Raw genomic sequence first — 25,073 nt, forward strand, 5'->3', positions numbered from 1 at the left:
AGTACCTCAGCCTTTTCCTCATCCTCAGTGACAATGTTCCCCCCTGCATCCAATAAAGGATGGAGATTCTCCTTGGCTCTCTTCTTGTCATTAATATATTTGTAAAAACATTTTTTGTTGTCTTTAACGACAGCGGCCAGATTGCGTTCTAGCTGGGCTTTTGCCTTTCTCATATCCTCTCTGCACAACGAGAGGAGTGCCTCTCCTCTAACGAGCACTAAAATGCAGATGCATCATAGTAAGTCTGAAAATATTAATCACTGATGCAGTTTCTCAAGGTTGACTTCTGAGGTTCTGAGTTGTTCCTCCACCGTTGCGAGGACCGTGCCTTGCTGGAGCAACGGTTTGCTCACAGGGCTCTGCAGGACAGAGCAAGGGATTTGTCCTCAGCAGAGATGCCACTCAATGCTGTTCGTATTGTGAGCTAGATTTGTGGGCATATGCCAATTGTATTTTTCAATATTATTTTAGAAAAAATATCTAAATGGTCAGGAGAAAGGACACCACAGACTTGTACCCAGTTCTCCACTTGCGTACACAGGGGTGTAAGCGATAGAGCAACACCAGCATACAATTGACATAGGGCATCTTATCTTCCTAGAGCATTAACTAGACCTATCAAGTACGAATTTCTGTGTGGCACATTATTGATCTTCACACGCCAAATAATAATAATTTCAGGACAAGACAGACAGCTGTACAGCAGTCTGTCATGGTTAAAGGTACCAACCTGAACTGAAGTCCCAGCAAAGAGGACCAGTCTGTACGGAGGGTCTGGAGCAGCACTAACAAGCCCTGCTAACTCTATTTAGAAAAAAAAAATCATCAAAAGGAAGAAAAAGTTACCCAGCAAACTGAAAGATATGAACTTGATAATTACTTGGAACCAAATTAATATCAGGATGGCTGCCATTATTCTCCAAGGACAACCATTTCATCTATCGTGCAGGTGTACTCTCCAAGAGTGGATCACGCTGATGAAAGACTGCAAGAATTTCAATGACACCTTGAGGGATCTTATGAATAAAATATCAAAAATGGACATCTCCTTTGTATAAGAAGATTTTAATGCAAAAACTCTAACAGGTTTGTAAGTTACACCAAGAAAATATCTTCGGCTGAAGATAGACAGATATTGCCAAGTCAAAGTTTTTTCATAACCACAAAAGACTCTTCTTTCAAAAGCTCATGTTAACTCTGTGCTGGACTCTTATCTAAGCAGATTAACCACACGCTCATAAACCAACAAAACTAAGAAGTGACCCTTTCTCCTCCAAGGCCTGAAAATCAGAAAGCATGCATGAGCAGGTTTGGGTGGAGGATCAATCAAATCTCCACTCTTTCACTGGGCACTTTACAGAAACAGGCAACAGAGAGCAAAGCACGGCAAAAGTGGATTTAATGACATTTCAGGAATGCTCTGAAGGAAGGAGAAAACATTGATCAAGGGAACAAACTTAGAAAAATCTACACCCAAATGAATATTAAAGCCATTAACCTGGCTGAGATAGACCTTTTTTGTGCCCTAGATTTCATCTGTGTATCGTGCCAAAGTGATGCACATCACTTTGGAAATGCCTGACGGTTTGGGGCAGTGAGCACCTACGGACACCCCACCGTTTCCATTCAGTAAGGGACGGTAAAATGAAAGAGTGTGCTGATGGCTGACAGGGGGCAGGACAGAGCAGGAGAGCAGGTAAAGCTGGACAGTTAGGGCAGCGAGCGGCTGGCCAGGGGAAGAGGTGGTGCGGAAGATGACTTCAGTGATATTTTGGGTGGATGAGGAAGGCACAGCCAGGCTAGAGAGAACAGATCCACAGTCGTCAGGACAGGACAGGAGCCGAAGGATGCTAATTGCAGATGGAGGACAACATCACGTGAAGCCATGTGGAAACCAAAACTCTCCCTCATTGAGAAGAGTGGAGATGTTCACCTATAAACCTAAAAGAGCTCTGATGTGCAATTGCCATGATATCTGTGAAATTATCATCTGCCACTGCTTTCTATAAGGTTTTTAAGCTCTGTCATTTGGAGGTGGGGAGAGAAGATAGGGAAGTTTGGGGCAAGAGCAGTGTAATTCCCGTGAAGCATCCCATCTCGGCACAGCCAGCGCTGCCAGAGCAGGACATGCAGCAAGAGGGGGTGATTCAAGGAAGCACTCTAGAAGCAAGCACAGTTCATACAGCTGCTGCCAGGGCTCTTTGAAGTCATCTCAGAAAATGCGCGGCAGGTGCCTGGGATGACGGCAAGGAAAGGGAGAGTCACGTAAGGATCTCACTGGTCGGGATGGAGAGAGAAGTGGAAAGCTGCAAGTCTGGGAGTCAGCAGCATGATGCGTAGTTGCCCCTACATCCGCTCAGAAAGCAGGTAGGAAAGGAGAAACACTGCATCTGTTGTCACTGTAGCTTATTGCTTTTAATTTTCTTTTCATGGATAAGATCACCTTTTCTCAATCCATGTAACTATGCAGCTAAAATCCCAGGTACTCCGCGTTGCGCTGTGCCTCCCCCTACACATTCCTCTGGTGAGGAGACTCTCTCAGACATTATGCAGCACGGCAGCACGCTGCTGGGACTGGCAGCGTTGCAAATGTATATGTTTGCCTGCTAATCTGCATCACGGCAGTTTACGTTGTGTAAGCTGTTTAGGTTCAAGGGTGTTTCACTAGCACAGCTTATTGGGGACTGCATTTTCTCCAGGGTACAAGCCAAGCTCTACATCAAAGCCTGATTGAGCAGAAAATATGTGCTAATGTTCACAGCAGTACTCTATTATAGTATAAGTATGCTTGTAAATATTCACTACATGTTATTACGCCATTTGAACCAAGAATATTGCAGGGTTAAAGGTCGGCCCTAATGCTCTCTCAGGAGGCAGCAGTTTTGAATATAACCAAATGGGATAATGGTCAGGAATACCCAGAGGGGGCAATGTAGCACATCGTAAAGAATTGTGCTGCGAGTTTTAAGTTTTCAGGACAACAAAGATGCCAACGAGATGGCTCATAAGCAGTCATTATTAATGGAATGACAAGGGTAATGTTAAGCAGGATGTCTTTACTATAATAAATCTTGTCCCTGCGCCATTAGTAGTCCTTACAACTGCAAATAGCAGTTAGGTTATAACCTAACATGGCAGAATTTTATCCTCTCAATCTCTAATGTATTTTATAATGCTGTTAAAGTCAGGAATAGCAACTGTTTAAGCTCACTTAATCTGTGAGAAGTTTAAACACGAATTTTAAATGCGAAATCTGCTTTGATAGTAGATTCTCTTAATTAAATAGATGAAGTAGCTCTTTCTAAGCATACATTGGGCTGTACTAGAGGGTCTGGGGAACACTGTTGAATTTAAAACTTTAAATATTTTCCTTCAGATGTAACTCTTGCATTCTAAAAAAGAGACAGCTTTTATTTTAATTTGAAAAGCTATTTCTAGATTCATTTATGGAATTTTTCTGTTGTTACAATACTGTGATTTTCCAGACTGAAAATAAAATACTATTTTTTTTTTCCTTGAAACAAACTCTTTTGGTCAAATACCAGTTTCTTTTCTTTTCTGTTTTTCCTTTCCTTTCCTTTCCTTTCCTTTCCTTTCCTTTCCTTTCCTTTCCTTTCCTTTCCTTTCTTTTCCTTTCCTTTCCTTTCCTTTTCAGGACCAAATTCTGTTCTCAACACAGCAAAGTAAATCAACAACTTTTTTCATAAAAATGGCATTATTCCAGATTGACATTTTATGATCATTCAGAGTTTCATCCAAGGACAATATATTACTTTCAAAATCTTTCTTCAAGTCATGGGGAAAGTAGTAACACAATTTTAAAGAATAAATAAAAAAATAAATAAATGGTACTACAGAAGAGCAATTATTCATCTTAATGTATCAAATTTGGATATGTTAAATGAATCCTGAATCTTAGCTAACTATTTTATAAATATTTAAACAGCTTCACTGCTAGCTATCCATTTCACCTGCTTTGTTTTTCTCCCACTGATCTTCCAGAAATAGCTGTGGAAATCACCAGTTCAGTCAACTCTGTGTAATACTGTGGCAGAGCCGTTGTTGCATCATGGTAGATTGAACCCAGAGTATTAGCTAATATGATCAGGACCATCTCCAACCATTCCGGTGTTCAACATCCTCCTTGACAGCCTTTCTTTTCTGAAAGTTGCCAGAAAGCCCCACTGAACTTTTAAGTGAAATTTGAAAATTAGCAAAATGAAGGAATCATAATGGTTCTTGCATATCCTTTCAAAAAATCACAATATTCAGGATGTATTTTACCTGGCAAAAAGTCTGAAAAAATAAATAAAATTGAAATGTCTGGCCCTTGCCTTTTTCATATGGTTATTCTACCAGTCCCTGCTGGCACTGACACACAACCCACCAGATCCTGCTTCCCAAAGCTGTCTTCTCTGCAAACGCTAAAGACCCATACCTCCACCTGGCAATGGTGGTATCTTTCTGTGCAGAAGAGCAATTGAATTTGGCTCTAATCCTACAAAAACTGACACCAACTTTACCACGGAGGAATATACCCAAGAATTCTTCTAGGGACTGTTCGAGTTTATAGCACTGGACTTCTGTATCTTTTGAATAGAAGAGGTTTATGTTCTATTATTTCAATTTAACTTACTTTTTTTTTTTATTTTAGCAATTCTAAATTTGAGATAGATATTATACTCCCCAAAATTAAAGCCGAGAATATTTCTTTTTAATTTTCACATAGGACATGTACACGGCAAGTCTTATAGCATCTTGTAGATCCATTTTCTCAATGGGAAAATGAGACACAGATCGTAGGTGACTTACACTGCGTCATTCAATGGTGATAATGAAACTGGACCTCCAAAGTACAAGCCCACTGCTTTACTCATTGGGGCACCCTGCCAAATCACACTTTGGGCTGTTGGGAATGAAATCACCTTTCCTTGCTGCAGTTAGGGTTTTGGGGATACGTCTGAAGACATGTGCCTAAACCAGGCTGATGTTTTAAAGATAAAAAAAGCACCACCTGTGCTTTAAAGATACACCAATCCAGCTCGAATCCAGTGAGAAGACGAGATACCTAATGGAGATCATTTGCTCTTCTTTGACATTTTAGTGCAGTTCTCTTGCCTTCCTCTTCTGTGAATAACAGCAGCAAAACACATAAGAAAGTTATCGAACAAGCAAATAATTTTGAGGCTAAGTAGTTTTGAACATTCAGGTATTGGATACACCTGCATACTCTGAAGTCCACTTTGCAGTCCACTGCATACAAGTGACCATGGACTCCAGAGCTGGTGCTGAAGAACTGTAGCTAGCTGGCTGCTTTGAGCATGCAATTTTGCAAGATATTCCAGAACAGGATAGTGTTATTGCTCTGTTTAATACACTCCACCTTTGTCTTCGCAAATCCATTCATACTCAGAGCGAACCTAAATGAACCTCTTAAATAAACAGAGTGACATAGGTGGGCAGATGTCTTGATGTTACCAGAGGATGGGGACTCACAGAGCCTTTAGTCTATGCAAGCTCAGCTTTGGCTCTGTGAAAAGACCCTGCAGAGAAAGTCACTCTATTGCCTTTCTGGAGTCAGACATACACACACAAAGACACTTTCCTCAAATACAAGAACATTTTTGAACACAATTTAAAATTTAAGCCTCAGCTGTTGGGGGTCGGTATAACAGGCTTTCTTGCCATCAAGAATCTGTAGCTGACAATTGGTTCTGCTCTACCTTAAACAAGCTGCATATTTCTTCTCTCCCATAGATACACTCCCATCACCTACCATTAACACAGAACAGCGGATATATACATTGGCATCCTTTGCATACGTGAAGGGCATCACACAGGCAAGAGGAAAACATTGCCGCCATTTTCCCTGAAGTGGAAGCCAAGGCCCAGCCATTCACACATGTCGTAAACTCAGTACTTGAGAAAAGCCCTGGTCCCACAGCTCTTATTAAATATTTTGGCATGCAAAGGATTTAAGTAGCCGCCAAGTGCAATGCATGAAAGCAGTCACATGGGTAAAGAACTAACTTAAACTAGAGGTTTTGATAGCCCTAATGCCTGAGAGGATCTCCTTTCCTCAGTGATCACTATGTCGGGATTGTTTAATACCTTCCACCATAAAAGATCTTTGTTGGGATCAAGAAACTAAAAGAGCAGTGAGACTTTAACATACCACCTCTTCATGCAACTCTGGGGAACTTCATAGGGCACCTCTTTGCCCAGCTCTTGGGTAACTGGGATGGCAGACTGGGACCCCAATCCCAGGTGAGTAGCCTGGACCCAGCAGAGCCACAGGAGCTGGTCCAGGCTCAGCTGTGTGAGCTGATGCCTTCCCTCTTCAGCCAGGAACCAAACACGTGAGCCAAATCCTCCGTCACCTGGTGCCAGGAGGCCTCCCCCAGGTGACAATATACTCTTTCACAGGAAAAGGCAGCCAAGTCATTATTCTGAAGGCTTTGGGTTCAAATCCTGACAATATATCAGAAGGGTAATTACAGAATGTAACTTGTTGAGGTTTTTTTTTTCTTTTTTAAAGAAAGATGCATACAAATATCATAATTTCAATACCATTCTTGAGTTGCCAAAGTGAAGTCCTTACAAGCAATTTTTATTTCATGGAAATACTACAAAAGCACATCAGAAGTTTGATGAAAGCAGCAAATAAAGGAATTCAGCCACCTCAGAAGTGATTTCCAGAAGACCGCAGTCTTTCCTGGGGTTTCCCTTGGCTGTCACCCTGCCCAGCACCTCTCCCACGTTGTTCTTGCCCCCCTTCCACGCCATGGAGCCGATGGCATGTGTTGCGCAGCAGGAGCGGGAAGACCAGCCGGGAGAGGCAGACAGGAGCCAGAGAGGCACCGCAGATCCGCTTTTCCCACCCAAATGCAAAGCAGAGCGCCAAGTGCTTGAGAGGTCTGCTCTCTGGTGAGGTTCAACATTAAGATGTGACAAGCTCCTTATATACAAGAGGATAAATGATATGCAAAGTCCATACTCTTTGTTCTGACAAGTGTCCAGAGGGAAAATTCTTGAGATAAAGCTGTATCTTTCTAAGGCACAAGGGTAGGGTGGGCAGAATGAAGATTTTATCAAAGAAGTTGAGCATTGAAACACTAAAAAACACTACATTGCCTTCTCTCTGCACCTTTCCACCTTCCTCGGTGTGTTGCACTTACCTCCCACCCAGCCATTTGGCATTACTGAGCATCACCCTAGCCCATTGGGAGGGTTTGGGTTTTTTTAATAGCTAAACATATATAGGAAGAGATCACCACGTAAAAAGTCTTTTTTTTTCCCCTCTGAGGAAAGACTCAAGAGCTGGTATTATACCTACCTGGCCCTGGTCTCACATGGAAAGACCACTCTGTTTCTGAGTGATGGCTGACGGAGCAGACACCTCTCTGAAATCCCCACGAGGAGACACAGAGCTCGGCTGGGCGCTCACCTTTTCTCTCTATTTCAAATCCTCGCAGCAGTGAGACAGAGAGAGAGGGAGAAAAAACAGACAATTTCAATAAAATGGCTAAATAGAGACCAGAGATGTCCATCTGGGTGTGCAGGCTCAGATAAGCCCTAATGTCCATCCAGAAAAGAAACTGGTGCAGCTTTTTACCGTGCTCTGTTTTAGCACCACAATCCCTTTATATATAGTCTTGCCCCAGCGATGATAAGCCCAAAGAAGCCTTTCCCTGCATGCTGTGAAGGCTGCAAGTCCACACTGCCAAACTCTCCAAACTCTGGTAGCACTTACAGCACGCCAAAAGGAGGCAGTTATATTACTGAAGCAAATTTGGGCATTTTTTAATTAAACCCAGAGATCTGTAAGACTTTCATTGCATTTGGTATGAAAGATTTTTGTAGCAGGCAACAGATAAACCCAGTCATAAAAGAAACAAACTGTTGATTAAAAGCTCACTGTGGTTCTTATGTAAATACAACATCAACATTAAAATTCACCCTTAACTATGTTTACCTCAAAACTGTAGAGCTCATCAATTATTAGACATTGTTTTAATGCACACAGTATGCCCCCATAATATGGCAATAAGTCCCAAAGACTTATGTAAAATATCTCTTTTTTAATCATGTCTAGTTTCATAGACAAAAGTAATCACTAAAAAGCCAGTGGCTACAAAAACTGCAAACAAAATGAACCTTTAAAAGCTAATGACTTAAGGGTGATTTTACAGACATATAAAGTATGTTAGGGGCTTACACTATTTGTCATTAACACATATTTTGAAAGCTTGGCTAATATAATGTGACACAAAATTAGTCAAACACAATTCAAGCAATATTGTTTAATTTTACTCCTCATTTAACTTGGTTTTAAGCAAAATCATTATGTCACATGATAACATTCACTTGAACAAGAAATATTTTATAATGGTGTCTGCGTTTAGAAATGAGTTATTATGAGCTACGTGCTGAACACATTCTTAACTATGAAAACTATAAAGCTAATAGCTTAATCATATTTTGACAACATCTACATACTTTATGCATTATTTACAAGAAAGATATAAAATGAAACTACTGAATATCTTGCACCATACTTCACAGTCATAGTTAACTGGTTAAAAATATAACACATTTATCTTCCGGTGGCTTTAGATTTGCATAGGAATATTTGCATACCATGTTGCAATGTGCTCTTAATGTAAAATTTAACCTTTGTACTTTCTCTCTGATGTGTAAGGTATACTCATTAAGTTAAAAATAATGGTAAAAATAAGTCTGCTGGTGATATACATTCCATGAATGATTCCCTTGAGTGGTGAGGAAAGGTAAAATGTGGGTGGGAAAACGTTTAATTGAATTAACTCCTCATTTCCTATATTTTTATTTCAAATTTCACTGGCAGAGCAATTTGAGTGGTATTTGTCAACCATGTGAACTGCACAGTTTTACCTTCAGTGCTGAGGCTCTCAGCGCCCTTTAATCCTATGTGAAAAGATGCATTTCTAGGTGCAGACAGAGGTCTAAATGCCTGACATCTTTTAATTGCACGACAGTTCGCTGAGCATCAGGACTCAACGAGGAGCGTGCGTCTCGGGCTGGCAGCGGGGGAAGGGTTTGCTGTGGTTGAACCTTCGGACAGAGTTCATAGCTCTCAAATTTGCTCGTTTCCTACAACTCAGAAGCCCATAATGCCACTTTTTTTCCCCTCCAAACGGGGCTAGTTCTAAATAACTCCTAAAAGAAACAACCATATTTTTGGCCACTCCTCATTTAGGTGATGCTTTTAAAGTAAAGACATCATTTTTCTGTATGCAAAGCATATTAATATTACAGACCAGAAAAGCATATGATCCACCAGAGCTTTGTTTCATACTCTGAGAAAATATGGATGAATCTGCTGAACGCTACATAGCAGTTTTGCAGCTTAACAGCTCCCAAGCAATTAACGGCAGCACCTTCTATTTTCCTTTCCAAAAAATTCATGCGAGTACCTCCCTGCAACGCTACTTCTGTTACCAGCTGCTGGCTCCTTCTCTATTCCAAAAAAAACCCCTTTGTGTGAAGAAATTCTGCATGACTTGCTTACGCGCGGTAATTGGACCATTATTTTTTTCTTTTTTAGGGCAGATCTCGCGCTGGCGTTTCTCTGCGCTGACCCACCGACGACCTCCGCCGTTGACCTCAAAGGACTACTTTCTCTTTTGGTAAGAGATAATTCAGTCTCCCTGGTATGCCTCCTGGGCACAGTCAAAATTATGTCTGGTGATTCTGCAGTGTGGACTACTGTCTGCTAAGGACTGAGCTAATACCACGACGTTCAATTAATTCAGGACCTCGGGATGGCCTTGAACTGCCCTCCCCGACGGGGAACGGCTCCCGCCACGCGGCTGCCCCGTCCCTGCGGAGCCCTCACCTCTAATAAACACCGCTCTTTAAACACGGGCAGGAGCGTTTGGAGGATATGTAAATGCATTAATTTTTCATAAAGCCAGTTAGTTAGCGCCCAGTACCCCCCGTCGGCTCTGCGGCAAGGGGGACACCTGGACACCAGGTAGCGATGCTTTGCCGCTGCTGCCAGGAGGATTGTACAGCCCCTGAAAGTTTTAAACAAATAGCAATAGGCTAAATTTTCAGCAAAGAGCCAGGGCAGGAATTCAGTATTGGACTTTTACTTATTTACTGCCTCATCCAGACCTGCTGGTGATGGTTCTTGTAAAGATCCTCAGCGAGGTAAATAAAAGCGTGGAGCCCTAGCAACTGGCTGTTATTACAGCACCGAGCGGAGGTGTACAGAGCGGGAAATAACTCTCCCAGGGATAAATTACATGTGATGAGGGCCAAAAGAATACAGCTCCTATTTCAGGAAGTCTTCCAGGCAAAAGCAGAGATTTGGCAGTTTTAGCGTTCCTTTCAAGACAATACACGTACACCAAAAACATTACTCTTCACAGAGTACCCCAGAGGCCTTTCCAATCATCTGGATGCTCGCAGTTATTCCATTCCCTCAAATTCAACACAGATCTTCTTTATTAATTTTAATTTGTCATCAATAACCTGACAGGCTCTCTTTCGGCAAGAAATACTGTATTAACTGTTTCACTCACTGTGGCAGCTATTAAAAATGTGATAATGATTAGCAGTAATGAGGTCAAATAGAATAATGTGAGTATAAGTTGCTACCAGCAAAATATATAACACAAGAGGATTTATTATGTTCACTTGCTGAAATGTAATTTAAAAACAGGATATTACCACCTGCTATGCTGGCTCATAGGGTTATCCAGATCATTTAAGCATTTCCTGCTAATATGTTTATTTGCTTCTGGCAGATATTGCCACTACTGTATTTCAAATAACTACACTTAAAACAAAGTTAATTGTTCCTATCTACTTAATATAAATATGATTATGTAAAGCAATGATTAGATGACTAGCTGGTAAACAAAATTATTTGAGCATCAGTATCATTTAGCAAAAAAAATATGCAATGTCGAGAGTTGTGGGCAATAAATCAGGTATGTGAAAAGCAGATCTCTGGTGAAGAAACTTTTTGGGGGTACTAAGGGGAGATGGGTGAATGCCGTAAGACTAGTGTTGCTGACATGTGGGTTCTCAAGAAGAGAGAGCTGACAGATTTTAAATATCAGGGCAAACTAAGTGAAACATTAAAACTTGATCAATATGAGAAACCAATAGATAATCTCATTACTCACCTGTATTCTCTTAAAAAGATTTCAGATTTTGACATCTTCATATTACTTTTCAATTTGTTGATCTAAATAGATTAATCCATGGTTTTCACTGCAGTGACACAGAGCAATTTGATAGGGACTTGGATGAAACTGCAGGTATGCTTGATCTACAAAAGCTTTTTCAGATTGGGAAGATAAGAGTTTAATAAAAAAAAAAGCTCATTCTCATCTGGTTGAGCTTTAATTTTGAGCAAAGATTAGGGAGTTAGACCAAATTCTGCTTCTGCTTACACTGTTTTAAATCCCCTGAACTAAGCCAGAATTCAACCTTAAACCTGCGTGATGTAAAGCACAATTTAGCCATCAGCACCGAGACTCTTGCACCCTGGGAAGATAGGCTGGCAGAACCGAAGTCCTGCTAGAGAAAGGAGATAGCCAGAGGATTACTTCTTTTGGGATATAAGTGATAGCCAGCTAATTCCTCCATGACCAGGTAGGAGGGACTTGATTTTTGGAAAATATTAGTCAGCAGTTTTACACTATGCTTTCATTGACTTTCTTGCATTTGGCTTTTCAATAGAATTTGCCATATAAATAATAAAATAGCGACAAATGAGCAAAAGCAGTGGTATAAAGGATCTGTACAAGAAGAATGGATGTTGCAAATCAAGGCAAAATACAAGTCACAAATAGACATTTTAGAAATGTCTTATTTATCCTATTTAAACAGTTTTTTAATCTGCCTATATGTTTTTTCATGTTATCTTACATATACCATTTGAACAAATCCATATATAAAGTGAGATTTCCTGAGATTTACATAACCTTTACTTTTTAAAAAGCTAGCTTCAATGGATAGTGCTTTATTCCTAGCAAAGAAAGAGCAAGCTGGAGTTTGAAGGCAACTATGAACATGAAGCCCTGAGTTGCAATTAATCATAAGGTAAAAACTTTCTCCACCTGCACCTTTCCAAACACCACCTATGGTGTCACTCTTCATTAAAAAAACAAGACATGTAAAGATCACGAAGAAGAGACACTGTATTTTTATATTGATAAAATGGCAGTATGTTACTTGCAAAAGAGGTGGAATAGGAATATCGGAATAAAGTTCCTCCCACCGCAGAGCATAGGAGCTTTGTCTGCCTTTTTCAGCATCTTCTTTCCAACACCAGCAATGAGAGCATGAGGGTCCTGAGCTTCAGCAACACTGAGACCACGGGAAGCCCTAGAAACCATCGTTTCTGTTCCTAGCAGGATCGCTTCCGTGCAATGACAATGCAAAACTCCCCCAACATGCGATTTCTGCCCTGTAACTAATGCAGAGGGCAAGGCTCAGCCCAGAGACCCTCAGCTGTTGTGCAGTGCTAATTATTGGCTGGAGTAATTGAGCTGCTGGAAGACTTTCCCCATGCAAAGTCAGCATTAAGAGATTAGCACCGAGCTTGCCCCACCTCTTTCCTCAGTTCGGTTTTGTGCTTCTCAGGAAAAGAATGAAAGAGGGGGAAAATAAAAAAAAATGAAAAGAGAGAGAGGGAGGGAGAGAGATCAGGGCTGTTCAAAAGTCAAGTGATTGATAACATGGCGCAGGGAAGGGCAGAGGGACAAATTAGGTGGCGACTGCTAAGCGCCCCGCGTGCCATATGTTGCGAGTGCAATTCCAGGAGCGTTGCTTTCTCGTGGCAAAACCAATCACTGCTGCTGTGTCGCGGGGAGAAGTCATTAGGGGCCGCCCGATTCCTGTAACCGTACCCAGGTACCCGTCAGCCCTCTGCATTTGTGCTGCTCGTCTGATGTAACACCACCGCTGACTTTACATATCAGCTAAATTTGAATTGATGATAGGTACAGTGTTTGTAATCCTACATCAAGCGGCGCTTGTGTCTGGCATTTATTTGTGCTATTGCTTTGGCAGCTTCTTCCAGAGCCTCCTCTCATCTGACATGTCAGGTCTACAATCAAAGAGGAATAGTGAATTCACTTTTACAGTTAGGCAAGCTGAATGCTATTACCCATGTATTTGTCACCAACCTGCAGATCCCAGCCTCTAATCTGCCATCTGGATGGATGCTACAAAGTTAAGAGCCAGGGACATGCATTTCTCAGTAACTACCTGCTGTCAGCTATTATTTTAAGAATCCTGTGATTTTCTTTTATTTTGACCAGAAAAAACAAGGCAGCTGCAGTAATAAAAAGGCATATCAACTAGTCACTTTCTGGCAGATTTGTCACTGGTGTGGATACAGTAGTGGTATTTTTTGTTAGCAAATGTATACAGTGGAATATAATATTGTAAATCTGTAGTGCATTCTTCACAAAGAAAAAAAAAAATCCTTTTTAGAACCTTGTATACCAGTCAACAAAATAAAAAATGAAAATGTATTTGTTTTCACCTTATTGTACACACGTATTATATTTTTCTTTTACAATATTGTCCATTGTGTGCAACATACTTTGTAAATACTGTGTTTGGTTTTAAAAATTGCCACTGTCCTCCAATTTTAGTACAGTCCTGACGGCTGCATACTCAGTTACTGCCCAAGTCTCGGGCTGTAAATATTTGTTGAGAAGAATCAGAGGTTTTATGTTTGGGGAATCTGGAGAATAAGATTAACTTTTCAATTAACAATTGAACAATTAACAATTTTCAAATTAATTTATTACTTTTTAGAATTGTATACCAGTCAACAAAATAAAAAATGAAAATGTATTTGTTTTCACCTTATTGTACACACGTATTATATTTTTCTTTTACAATATTGTCCATTGTGTGCAACATACTTTGTAAATACTGTGTTTGGTTTTAAAAATTGCCACTGTCCTCCAATTTTAGTACAGTCCTGACGGCTGCATACTCAGTTACTGCCCAAGTCTCGGGCTGTAAATATTTGTTGAGAAGAATCAGAGGTTTTATGTTTGGGGAATCTGGAGAATAAGATTAACTTTTCAATTAACAATTGAACAATTAACAATTTTCAAATTAATTTATTATAATAATGCTTTGGAAAAACACAGGCAAGAAATGCAGTGATGGAAAACTATACTGGACCAAATTAATCCCTTGTGTGACTCTATTTCAGTCAAGATAGTTATATCAGGATAAAATGATAATTAATTGTTATTAATATGAGTATGAAGAAACTGATGAGAATAGTATGAGTGCAAAAAATGTATACCCAGTTCAGTTCCTGTGATTGTACACAAGAATAAATTGTTCAACTTTCAAACTGCCACACGTCATTTTAGATGATAAAACAATTGTTCTGCTTTTGCATTTTCTTTTTTTAAAGTTCTTTGATAAAGATTCTGCTTGTAGTTCTCAGCCTACAGCTGGATTAAATAGTCAAAGAAGTTCTCGTATGATGTCTTTAGGACATGGAAACCCAATTCCAGAGACCCGGGGTGCCCACAACTGGTGTGACATCCCCCTACTGCTGCAGACACGTGTAAGGCCAGCATCCCACGCACAGCCCCGCTACAACCCATCTTGTACTCCCTATGCCATGAGCTCATCCTGGTGCCTATGCTGGACGTGATGGTGATCATGAACCATGCAAACATCTACCTCCCAGACCCCAACGGCCCGTGGTCCACGGGGCTACCGCAGCCAAAGCCATGTTCAGCAAGCAGTGCCGCAGCTTTAGGCAGGATGCTTCAGGGGATTGTAGTGAAAAAGGGAAAATTGTAACTCAATATTTAAAATCTTGTTGAAATACGTAACGTGCCAACTGACTCATGAACAGATAATCCATTTAAGCTATGTTTTTCCTTCTTCTGAGTTTTCCTAAAATGTTTTTTCATGTGATGAATATTAAGTCCCAGAGACTCCTGGCAAGGGGAAGGAGGGGACGTGGGAAGGGGACTATCAGGGACCCTCATTCATCATTGCTGTGATCTCCAACGAGCTGGTGGTTGGTTCAGAACCTACTTCTGTGTTGGTTAAGGACAATTTTCATTTCCCGCTGCTCTTTTTTCCTGAAGAGAGGCTTTTTGAAGAGCTCAAGTGGAGGAACTGATTTCTTGCTTACGGCTGATGAGTTCTCACTAATGATCAGAGAGTGCTGCGTACTTCGGGATTTGATTTTGGTAAACACACACAATTTAGATGTTTATTCAAAACATTCGAATCTCATCAGTCTCTGAGACTGTTATGACAGCTACAAAAAAGTGGACAAATTGTTGATGGTTGAATAGCAATCAGGGTGTACAGAGTTTAATGAATTAAATTTTAATAGTACTTTCAGATGATTCAGAGCCATCCGGTTTAGATCTCAGATAGCATATGGCATTATCTGATGGCTGTTACTCTTGCCCTCTTTGTCTTCTTCCATTTCATTTGCTTTGTCTAGTTTTAAATTAGACAGCGAGCTCTCAAGGGCTGGTACCATATCCTGTCTAATTCTCTGTAACTCTTTGTATTTCTGATGCAAATTAGAATAATCAAGCCCAAAAGAAACTACTACTGGGACGAACTGTTGTTGTGTTTTTTAAAGTTTGAAATAGGAATATTGAAAGACTTTTTATGAGACTCCTTGCACTTATATTTTCATACCATAATTAATGAAAATAATTTGAAAATATTAAATGCAAATTCTTCTGTGAAAAGTGACTATAAAAGTAGCACCGTACCACTCCATGTTCCTGGACTGCAGACCAAATCTGCTCCATTGACAAATTAATGGATTTTTATTTCTAAACACCAGCCCTGTGTTTGCAGCAGATCTGAAAACAGCACTGGTGCTGGCTTGTGCGGCACGTGCCACCAGCAGCACCGAATGAAGATCCTCATTGCAACAGACCTGGCATGGCTTGCTGTCCTCTTGATATAGGTGGACACCCGTGGGCATGGGCTGAAGTTCACCCCAGATCATAGAATTGGTTTGCAGCAGACCCACAAGTAAAACTCCAAATTTCTTCATTCCTGGTCCACTCTTATTTCTGGACTGCGCAGAGTCATACACAAACTGTAACACAAAGTCAGACCTTGGGGAGTTTCAGTTGAAACGATGAAACACAGATTCACCAGAAAGCCCAGAGGAAGGATTAACTTTCCCGTTTGTTTATTTATTTCTTCATGTACTGAAGAACAGGATCTTTAGTACGACATGGCAAATGGCAAACAATTGAAAGAAAATCTTCAAAAGGGTAGTGTTGTCTGCAATGCCGATGCTGTGATGAGTGGTACCTGCCAGAATCTAATCTGGGCATCCAATTTTGGGAAGACTTATGCATCTCCAAGTTGTCATAAAACTGATTTTACAGGTACAAAAATAAGTTGCTCCCTGAAGATGCTTTCATTATGCTTAGTAAAATCTGTGAAGGTTCCTATGCAGTTCTGGGTACACATGAACGGTTTTACCAAGATTTCAGTGCAGACAATTATTTCCTATGTCCATTATAACATTGTCCTTATTTGTTAAAGGATGCTTTAGCACTTCTTAGAAAACTCTTTCTATCATTGCAGTAGTCCCAGCTGCAGATATTGGGACAGCTTCTCCAATCCCGAAGGCAACGATGTTCATAATTGGCACCTATTGGTCTGAGAGTAGGCATAGAGAGTCAGTGGCACCTCTTCTGTTGTGCTAGAACCCCCTGCCAACAGAAAGTGGGCAGAAGCAGAGATATGGCTTGTTGTGCAGGTCCTTCCCCAGAAGAGGTGGGCTACAGGCGTGCCAGGAAAATTCAGAGATGGTGGCAGCTGGAGCATAATGAAGCAAGGAGATGGTCATGAACAGCCGGTCTACTGTTCCTAAATCCAGCTGCTGTAGCAGCCACCGGGGCTGGCCTCCAAGACCAAAGTAGACACAACCAACCTCCCCACTGCTAATGCAGCCCAGGCCTATTGGACAAGCAAATGTCAAAGTAAAATATATAATTAGGTTATTCCCACATCTTCATCATACATCTCACCCATGCCTGTGGCCACTACAGGAGTACCTATAATTTACATAGATAGCATACACCTTGGCAATAATAAAAGGAAAAGCCCCATTTCTTTCTCTTATGCTTATACAAGTCACAAGTGACTCTCCAACTATATTTCAGCAACTAAATGAAAAATAAGGTTTAAACTGAATTCTGATAGCAATAGGATTACAGTTGAAACACCGAGAGAACTATGTAAACATTACTGGTAGTATCTGTAAATCCGAGTGCTCTATAAGTCAATCTTCACTCAAATGTGCTCAGTTCAGTTGCAGTTAAGATGAACTCAACTTTGAAGTCTTGTCAGACATACAGACTTGACCATATTGGATTTGCATATGTGTAACTGAAGCCAAATGTCGGTCCCCCAGCTCTCAGCATTTCTGAAGTGTGTGGGCATACAATCACCAACAGAGCTGGTCAAAGACCTTCAAAAGGTGCCTTTGACAGAAAGTGGCTATCCTACCAAAGAGACATTTTCTCCCCCTTGCCTAAACAGTTTTCACTGTGAAAAAATAAACTGCCTCTTCATATTTCAAAATTTCTTAGAAAAGACTACATTTCTCTTGATTCATAGGATTTTGCTTTTTTTTCAGAAAAGTGTATAATCAAAACATCTAAAACAAGCATATATTATTACTTTAAAAATAATGTCTATTTTTAATGCTCCCTAGAGAGCAGACCAGCTTAAGACCTCTTACTCCACGTCAATACTACATGGAGCACTAAAGAGGCAGCTCATTTGCTCTTTGCTGAAAATACCATGTCTGAGCAGAGAGGTTTTGGTAAACCGTTGCAGTCAGCAAAGTTCTTGCTGGGTCATTTTGACCTAAGTGATATGTAGGTGTAAAGAGAGGATGCATCAGTTTGCAGGAGAAGGTTACCGCTGGATTCACCTTTCTGTTGCGGTCCATCCACCCTGAGAAGAAGACAGCGATGGGCAGCATTCGTGTGCACTGGCTGCCAAAACCAGACAGTGGTTTGCTGAGAGGCTCGGCAGCAGCTTCCATCCTGCCATTAGGCGTTCCAAATTGCAACAGGTTTATTCTTGGCAGGAGAAGAGCAATCTGCATGCTTTATTTATTCTTTTCAGAGCTGTCAAAAGATCATTCCTTTAGAGGGGGCATGAGGGTTCAAATCCTTGCATGGAAAGTTAATCTTCAATATGAAAGAAAATGTAGGATTAGTTAGTATGAAATTCTGCTAATAGATTAAAAGACTCTCTCGCAACCTTTTAAAGTTATTTATTAGTAATTTATTAATACAGTTAGAACAAAAACGCCTGTTGTTTTCAGAATTCATTTTTCAGGCCGCAGACTTACACCAGATGACACTCGGGCTCCAGCTCTTTGGGAATACACATCAAACCCTGGTTCATAATTTATGTAATGACATATACTTGGACACTGATTAGCTACCTTATCAGCCCTGTAATAAAGGAAGCATAACCCCTAGTTTATCATTCATTTATCTGAAGTCATTTTGAATAATATCACAAGATTGTAATGTAATCATTATGCTGTACAGCATGTGTGGGCCAGTACACTACATTGTCAGTGTCAGAGGACTGTCATAGTTCATACTACTTAATTTGCTCACTTCTTACACATTTATGAAATTGGAGTCAACAGTCTGGTGGAGCAGTAATATTCCGGGCAAGAGACTTACACAAATTGCTAATAGGGTGTTCAACAGGAGTGTGAAGAAGCATGAGACAAGACGAAAACGGGTTTCATGATGGAATTGAATGGGTGGTCAAGGAGCGGGTTGAATTTCCCTTGACATCCTCCATCCAAAGTACCTGCAGACTTTGTTGACACTTTCTCTGGGCATGAGAATGAAGTTTCCCTTTAGACAGCTTAAAAGTCCTCTGCAAGGCAATGAGGTTTCTTCATTGTAAAGCTGTGAGATTTCCTGAATAAATTGTGGAGCTCATAGTGAGGTCTACAGGCAGAATAAACACTGGCGTCTTGCATCTCACTGGCTCTGGAGAGGGCAGAAGGCAAAGGGCGCACAAGGAGACCTTGCAAACTGAAGCACAGCCTCATCTTTTTTCCTGGGGCTGCTCATGGGTTTATAACCAGCTTTCACAATATTTGATATTTTTATTTGGAGTCTGAAATGTTGGGAATGGTATTAATTCAGGCTTTCAGCTTTCACTTTCAGAAAAGGCTTCTAGTCTTTGTGGCTAGGAGACCACTTTGGAAATGTGAGCTGGTAGTGTCTGAAGGAATCAGAAAAAAATCAGTGTTTATATATATTAACATACGTTTATGGCGGGGGGGGGGGGGGGAGCGGACTACTATTCACAGAGCTTTCCATTTTTTGAGTATCTGAGGTGCACAAGAACTGTAAGATTACAGCAAAACCTAGCAAATCTTACCCAGAACAGGGGGCAGAAGTGAACCACCAGCAAAGATGGCTCAGTACCTGCTTGTCACTTGGCCCTGCCAAGCTGTAATCTGCGTTTATGTCCTCTCAAACCTTAATTTTATGGATCTGGCCTGATCCCTGCTGTCGGTATCCTGCAGCAGGGTGTGAGGTGACAATATAAGGGAAGAGGAGAACAAACACCAGGTTAGCACCCAGGGATGAGAAATTGACGATTTGGGGATTTTTACTGCAGCTGGCCAGGGGCAGGCGGAGGGGGGCCCCGGCACTCCCCGGATGGCCCCATCACAGAACTGCAGCCTTGACAGAACTGCAGACAGATGAGTGGGGCTGATCTGATGGCAGCCTTGACAGATGAGTGGGGCTGATGGATAGAAAAGCCGGTGACAAGTGGCACTGAGATAATGATTGCTGGGCAGTAGGAGCCATTAGGGTGTCATGGAAAAACCCCAAGATTAATGAACAGCGCAAGTTGGATAAGTAATGAAAAAAAGGGAAGGAATGGAAAGAGTAGCATAATGTTTATTTTAAGATAGTTAATCAAAAGAAGCAAATAATTAAAGCTGCAGTTATTTCCTGACATCAGTTTAATGAAATTATAACTGCAAAAAATAAAGTAGAAATAAAACATAGCGCTGAGCATTGGTCTCCCAGTGGAAAGAGTGGAAGCGCCCCTCCAGCCAGCCCCAGCAGAGCTATCAGATGGATGACGTGAAATGTCTTTTCCTTCTGTGATTGCCAAACAGATCTGCATGCCATGCTTTGGAGAACTACTGTTCATCCGTCAAATATAAATAATTCGCAAATAAAGATTAAATGTTTACTGTAAAAACAAATAAATTTGTTTCTAGTACTTTTTAATGTAAGACAGTAAAAGCAAATGATTTAATCATCAATCTTGCATCCAACAGTTATTCACCAGAAATGTAATTCTATTTAAAATTTTATTTCTATTAGAATAAAAACATATTCCACAGCGCCACATTTCTCCACAGATTTCTTGGCAATCAGAAACTCTCCAATAAATTTTGGCACTTGAGTTCAAAGTTGATGTAAGAAGAAATGATACTCAGCACAGAGAGCAGCAAATTGTCTTTGAATACTGAAGAGGGGCCAGGGTCAGTGGGGGAGCGGTGGGATGACCAGGGCCTTGCAGGAGCTACCACGCTCTAATTCCTGTGGCGATCACACTGTGAGCACTCGCTTTGTTAGTATCAGATGCGTGATGAAGATCAAATGACATTAAATGACTGTGATTGCATCAAACCTGGTCTGAAGCAGATGATGTGAAAAAATAAAAGGAGCGCATAATGCCCTGCACAGCCGGAACAGCTATGTGACCACATGCAAAAACGGGAATAAACCTGAAATAGGGATCGTCAGCTGAGAACCACATGGTACATAAAACAAGCCAGGCCTCCTCTGAAAGACTGAAAATTTAAATATGAATGAAATTTATGAAATTCTGCTTCATAAAAAAAAAGCTGTCTTAACATTGCAAGAAACAATTCACACTTAAAACAGATTTTATTACATTCTGAAAATAACTAATGTGTCAAATAAAAATGAGCAAAAGACAAAGGCAGCAATATGTGCAAAGCTGTCATAATCTCTTTCAAAATACTGCAAAAACCACGTCACTGCAATTTACAACTGAAATACACTTAAACTATAATGCAATCTGGAGGGGGTCGCAAATTTCGAAGCAGAAAGGGAAGCCAAAATCGGGATAAAAAATATTCCATTCTGATTTATGCAATGGTTTACACCATTGTAATGTTTTTCTTCCTACGACAAAAGTCACTGAAAATTCTTGCTGTAGAAATGAGTTAACAATATCTGGTGCCACTCCTGTACTTCTGGTGTCACAACTACTTCACTTAAAATATTATATGAAGTGAACTTTTTCACAACCTGCGACCAATCCAAGCACTTAACTGGAGAAGAGTTCAGCTTTCCTTCAAAGGGCATTTATACCCTCAAGATACAAAAATAAAGCAGAAAAACACATTCTGGATGGTGAAAAAGTTCAAAGGCCTGTTCAAACATAGTTAAATAAATTAGAAAATCTTTTGAATATTTCTGTTTCAGACATTTTCATTATATTATTCCTGAAGCACTTAAATAACAGCCTCTTTTTTCTGTGGATACTTGCAAAAAGTAATTTTTCAAGCCTTTACCCATGACCATATTTGCTGTATTGCAAAATAAATAATGTAATATGTGGTGTAACTGTAGAAAGATGCAGAATTTATAAGATGTGATCTAGGCAAGGAACAGAAATTAGACCACATAGTTTCAACATTTTTTTCCAAAGGTCTTTGAAAATGTTGTCAATATCGTCTTCTTGAGAGATGTAAGTGCTACAAAGTACACCTTCCTTCGAATTGTACCTTCACCACCTTTACCAATAAAATGCAGGTAAAATTTGAGTAACATGATGTAACTTCAAATTATAATTTATGTCGCACCTCCCATCTGCACATCTTACACTGTGATAGATAGTGAATTATGTTACTATCTAGCCTTGAATAGAGAGCTCTTGGAAGAAATTACTGAGTGTGTTCAGGCACCTACATCACCTTCAGCTTGTGCCCACCACGGTGCAGGGCAGTCCCCCTGGTTTCCCTCCCGAATAGTGAGCATTGCCTTTGCGGAAGGATTGGCACCTCCTAATCCTTTCTTGAGCATAGTCCCTCCCTGGGCTCTGATTACTTTTCTTCTCCCCCGTGTATTCTATCATCTTTCAAATTTAATACTGAATTTTTATTTATAATTTTCACTGGGGTTGAGCACCTGTGTTTTCAAATGGAATATAAAGCAGATGTGAAATAATTACGATACAGCATTCTTTCACAGGACCGAAGGCACATTCCTGGTACCTATTATTCTAATTTTGCTCCCTTCTGAGGTCATCTTTTAATTTCAGAGTATTCTGTTCTTTCCGAAACTGTGACAAACAGGGAAAAAAATACACTTGAAGTTTCTCCAGGATCTATTCATGTGCATATGGCACTCGGAGGGGAAGGAGGTAGGTATCTGCTTTACTAATGTACCAGTATGCAGCATAAAAGGTAACAAGACAGCATTAAAAGCACGGCGCAAACATTGAGTCAGCTCACAGAGCCTGTGTGTATACTTCTTCCAATTCCAGCTACACAGCTGAAATCCTCGCAGTCCAGAAAGGGTGGCCAAATTGTGTTCATGGCGTGGAGAAGTCTGTAAACCCTGGGCTGACTGGGGAAAACACTTGCTGGTTTTCAAAACCTAAGAAGGTGTAAATCATAACCGTTAAAAACATAGACTTTGCTTGCAATTAGTCTTTACGGGGATGCTGTCAAGTCCTCAGGATTTTAATTACCGTGAAGTCAAATCTTCTTTTATTAAGCATTCCAGATGTACTGGGTTTTGCTGAGTTACACTCTTCAGCTCCTGCTAATTACAAAATACACCAAGTATACCAAAACTTCCATCTAACTCCCAGATACCAATAAAGCGACTTCTGCAATAGCAGCCTCCCCATTATTTCCATTTACCTTTTTTATCTGAAACTTTGTCAGGTTCCCTCCTCTTTGCTCCATGTCCCCCCACCCGCCCCCGGTGCTGCCACAAGCCACCTCTGGCCTCTGCTGAGCCTTCGGTGACCTGCAGACACGGGGATGGCTCTGTCCCAACACAGGGAGGCAACGAAGGTGGGATGGACTTGGGCACCTGAGCTGGTACAGCATCCTCCACCTGGCAGATTGCATGCCAACAGCCAATACGTGACACTGGGATGACCGCTGCATTTTCCCTTTGCTCCCCAAACCGGCTTCTATGTGATGTTCTCAAGGGTCTAGCTTTGATGCTGTTGCAGAAAAGTGTCCCAAGAGCAGACCTGACACAAAGCCAAAGCTGGCACTCGAAGCGTGAAAACAACGCTTATCCCTAACTTTAACAAAGTTGCATAGGTCAGAATTAGTCACTCAGTTCCACTGATGTTAGAAAAAGCTGTTGCCCAGTCCTAAACTACACAAATCCATCTATCGCGGGGGCAGTTCATCCGAACAGTCCCCTGACAGTGTATTTTGCTGATAAACCTAGTTTTGATAATATGATGAGATCTATTTTCATTCTAAAAATAGATCTCATCATTTATGTTCATATAAATCGCAATTTTCATAAGATTCTGATACTAAGTATTTGTTGGTCACCAGATATAACCATGTCTCCTAGTAGCTTTATTTTTCAGTAGCTGTTCAAGAGGTAAAAAGAAAAAAAAATAGCCTTACTCTGTTGACTTTAATTTACAATCGCTCATTTACCTTAAGTGACATCCATAATGCTTCTTGCAGTGAGTTTGATATGCTCTTACTTAAAGTGGTGAAAGCACGGAATAGGTTTTGAAAGTGGACATGGTAGCACTGCAGTAAAGCTAATAATTAAGATTAGAACCAGAACGAGTTAGTTATTTACTATTAGTGATTTTAACACATGATCTATATAGCACTGCAGTTGCAGACCCAGAAAAGAGCCTGATTACAACAGCATTCTTTTAGTTAAGTGTGTATTTACTTACCTGGTAGTGGTCTTTTAAAACCGAAATCTTTCTCCAAAACCAAAAGAGGATCACAGTTATTCTGCAGCCTGAATTACAGACAACTTTATTCTACCTATCTGCACTAGCACAATGCGAAAAATGCTTACATTGTGCTACAGCTATCACATAATTAATCCCAATATTACTACACGAAATTTCATGTGTGATAATATTTTCCAGAAATGTTATGTTACAAAAAGGTCAAATATCATATAATTTTTCTGCTGGATCCTCCTTCGAACCATGTTTACCCTAAGATATTAGGTTCCAGAAGGTAAAAGGAACAATAGCATTTGATAGTCCACTGAATACGGGCTGCTTAAATGACACGCACACACCTGCCAAGCAGCTGCAGCTGCTGGTTTCAGAGGTGGCACACATTGGAGGAGGTACTGCGGAGTCACGGCACAGCCAGGTGTGTTCCTGCAGCCGAGGTGGCTGTGTCAGCCAGTCTACCTCCACAGAGAACAGCACCACTTGAGCCCAAATGTCCACCTTCCCACCAAAGTCAGCCTCTTTGCTAATACCTCTGCTTTTCCAGGGAGCTTTGAATCCATTCAGAGATATGGTTCCTCTACTAGGCATGTGGGCTTACTAAAAGGGGGCTCTCAACATACCTGTTAAACCCTAACATTTGCCCGTTATGGACACAATAATCTTTTGTCTCTATTATGGTGTAGAGATATATGAGAGCTACTTCCCAGCACATCTAGTCCTAAGGGTGGGACAATGTCACTGTACATTTTGCTCATCTCTTTTTTTCTGATCATTATGTCTGCAGTCCTGAGCCTCGCCATCATTTTGGTCTGGGATCTGCATTTCCAAGACGAGGCTCAGCATTGGAGTACCAGAGGAGGAAAATATGCTTAAGAGATGTCACTCTCTGATTCTCATCTTTAATTCAATAGTGAAAACTAATACACCAGGCTGCATAATACCTGGATTTGTTTCCTGTTCAAAAAAAAAAAAAAAAAAAAAACCAAAAACCCTGTTTCACGGGGGCTTTCCCCAAGAAAAAACCA

This window comes from Aptenodytes forsteri, unplaced genomic scaffold (assembly GCF_000699145.1).
Source record: "Aptenodytes forsteri isolate BGI_AS27 unplaced genomic scaffold, ASM69914v1 Scaffold15, whole genome shotgun sequence".
Lineage (NCBI taxonomy): Eukaryota > Metazoa > Chordata > Aves > Sphenisciformes > Spheniscidae > Aptenodytes > Aptenodytes forsteri.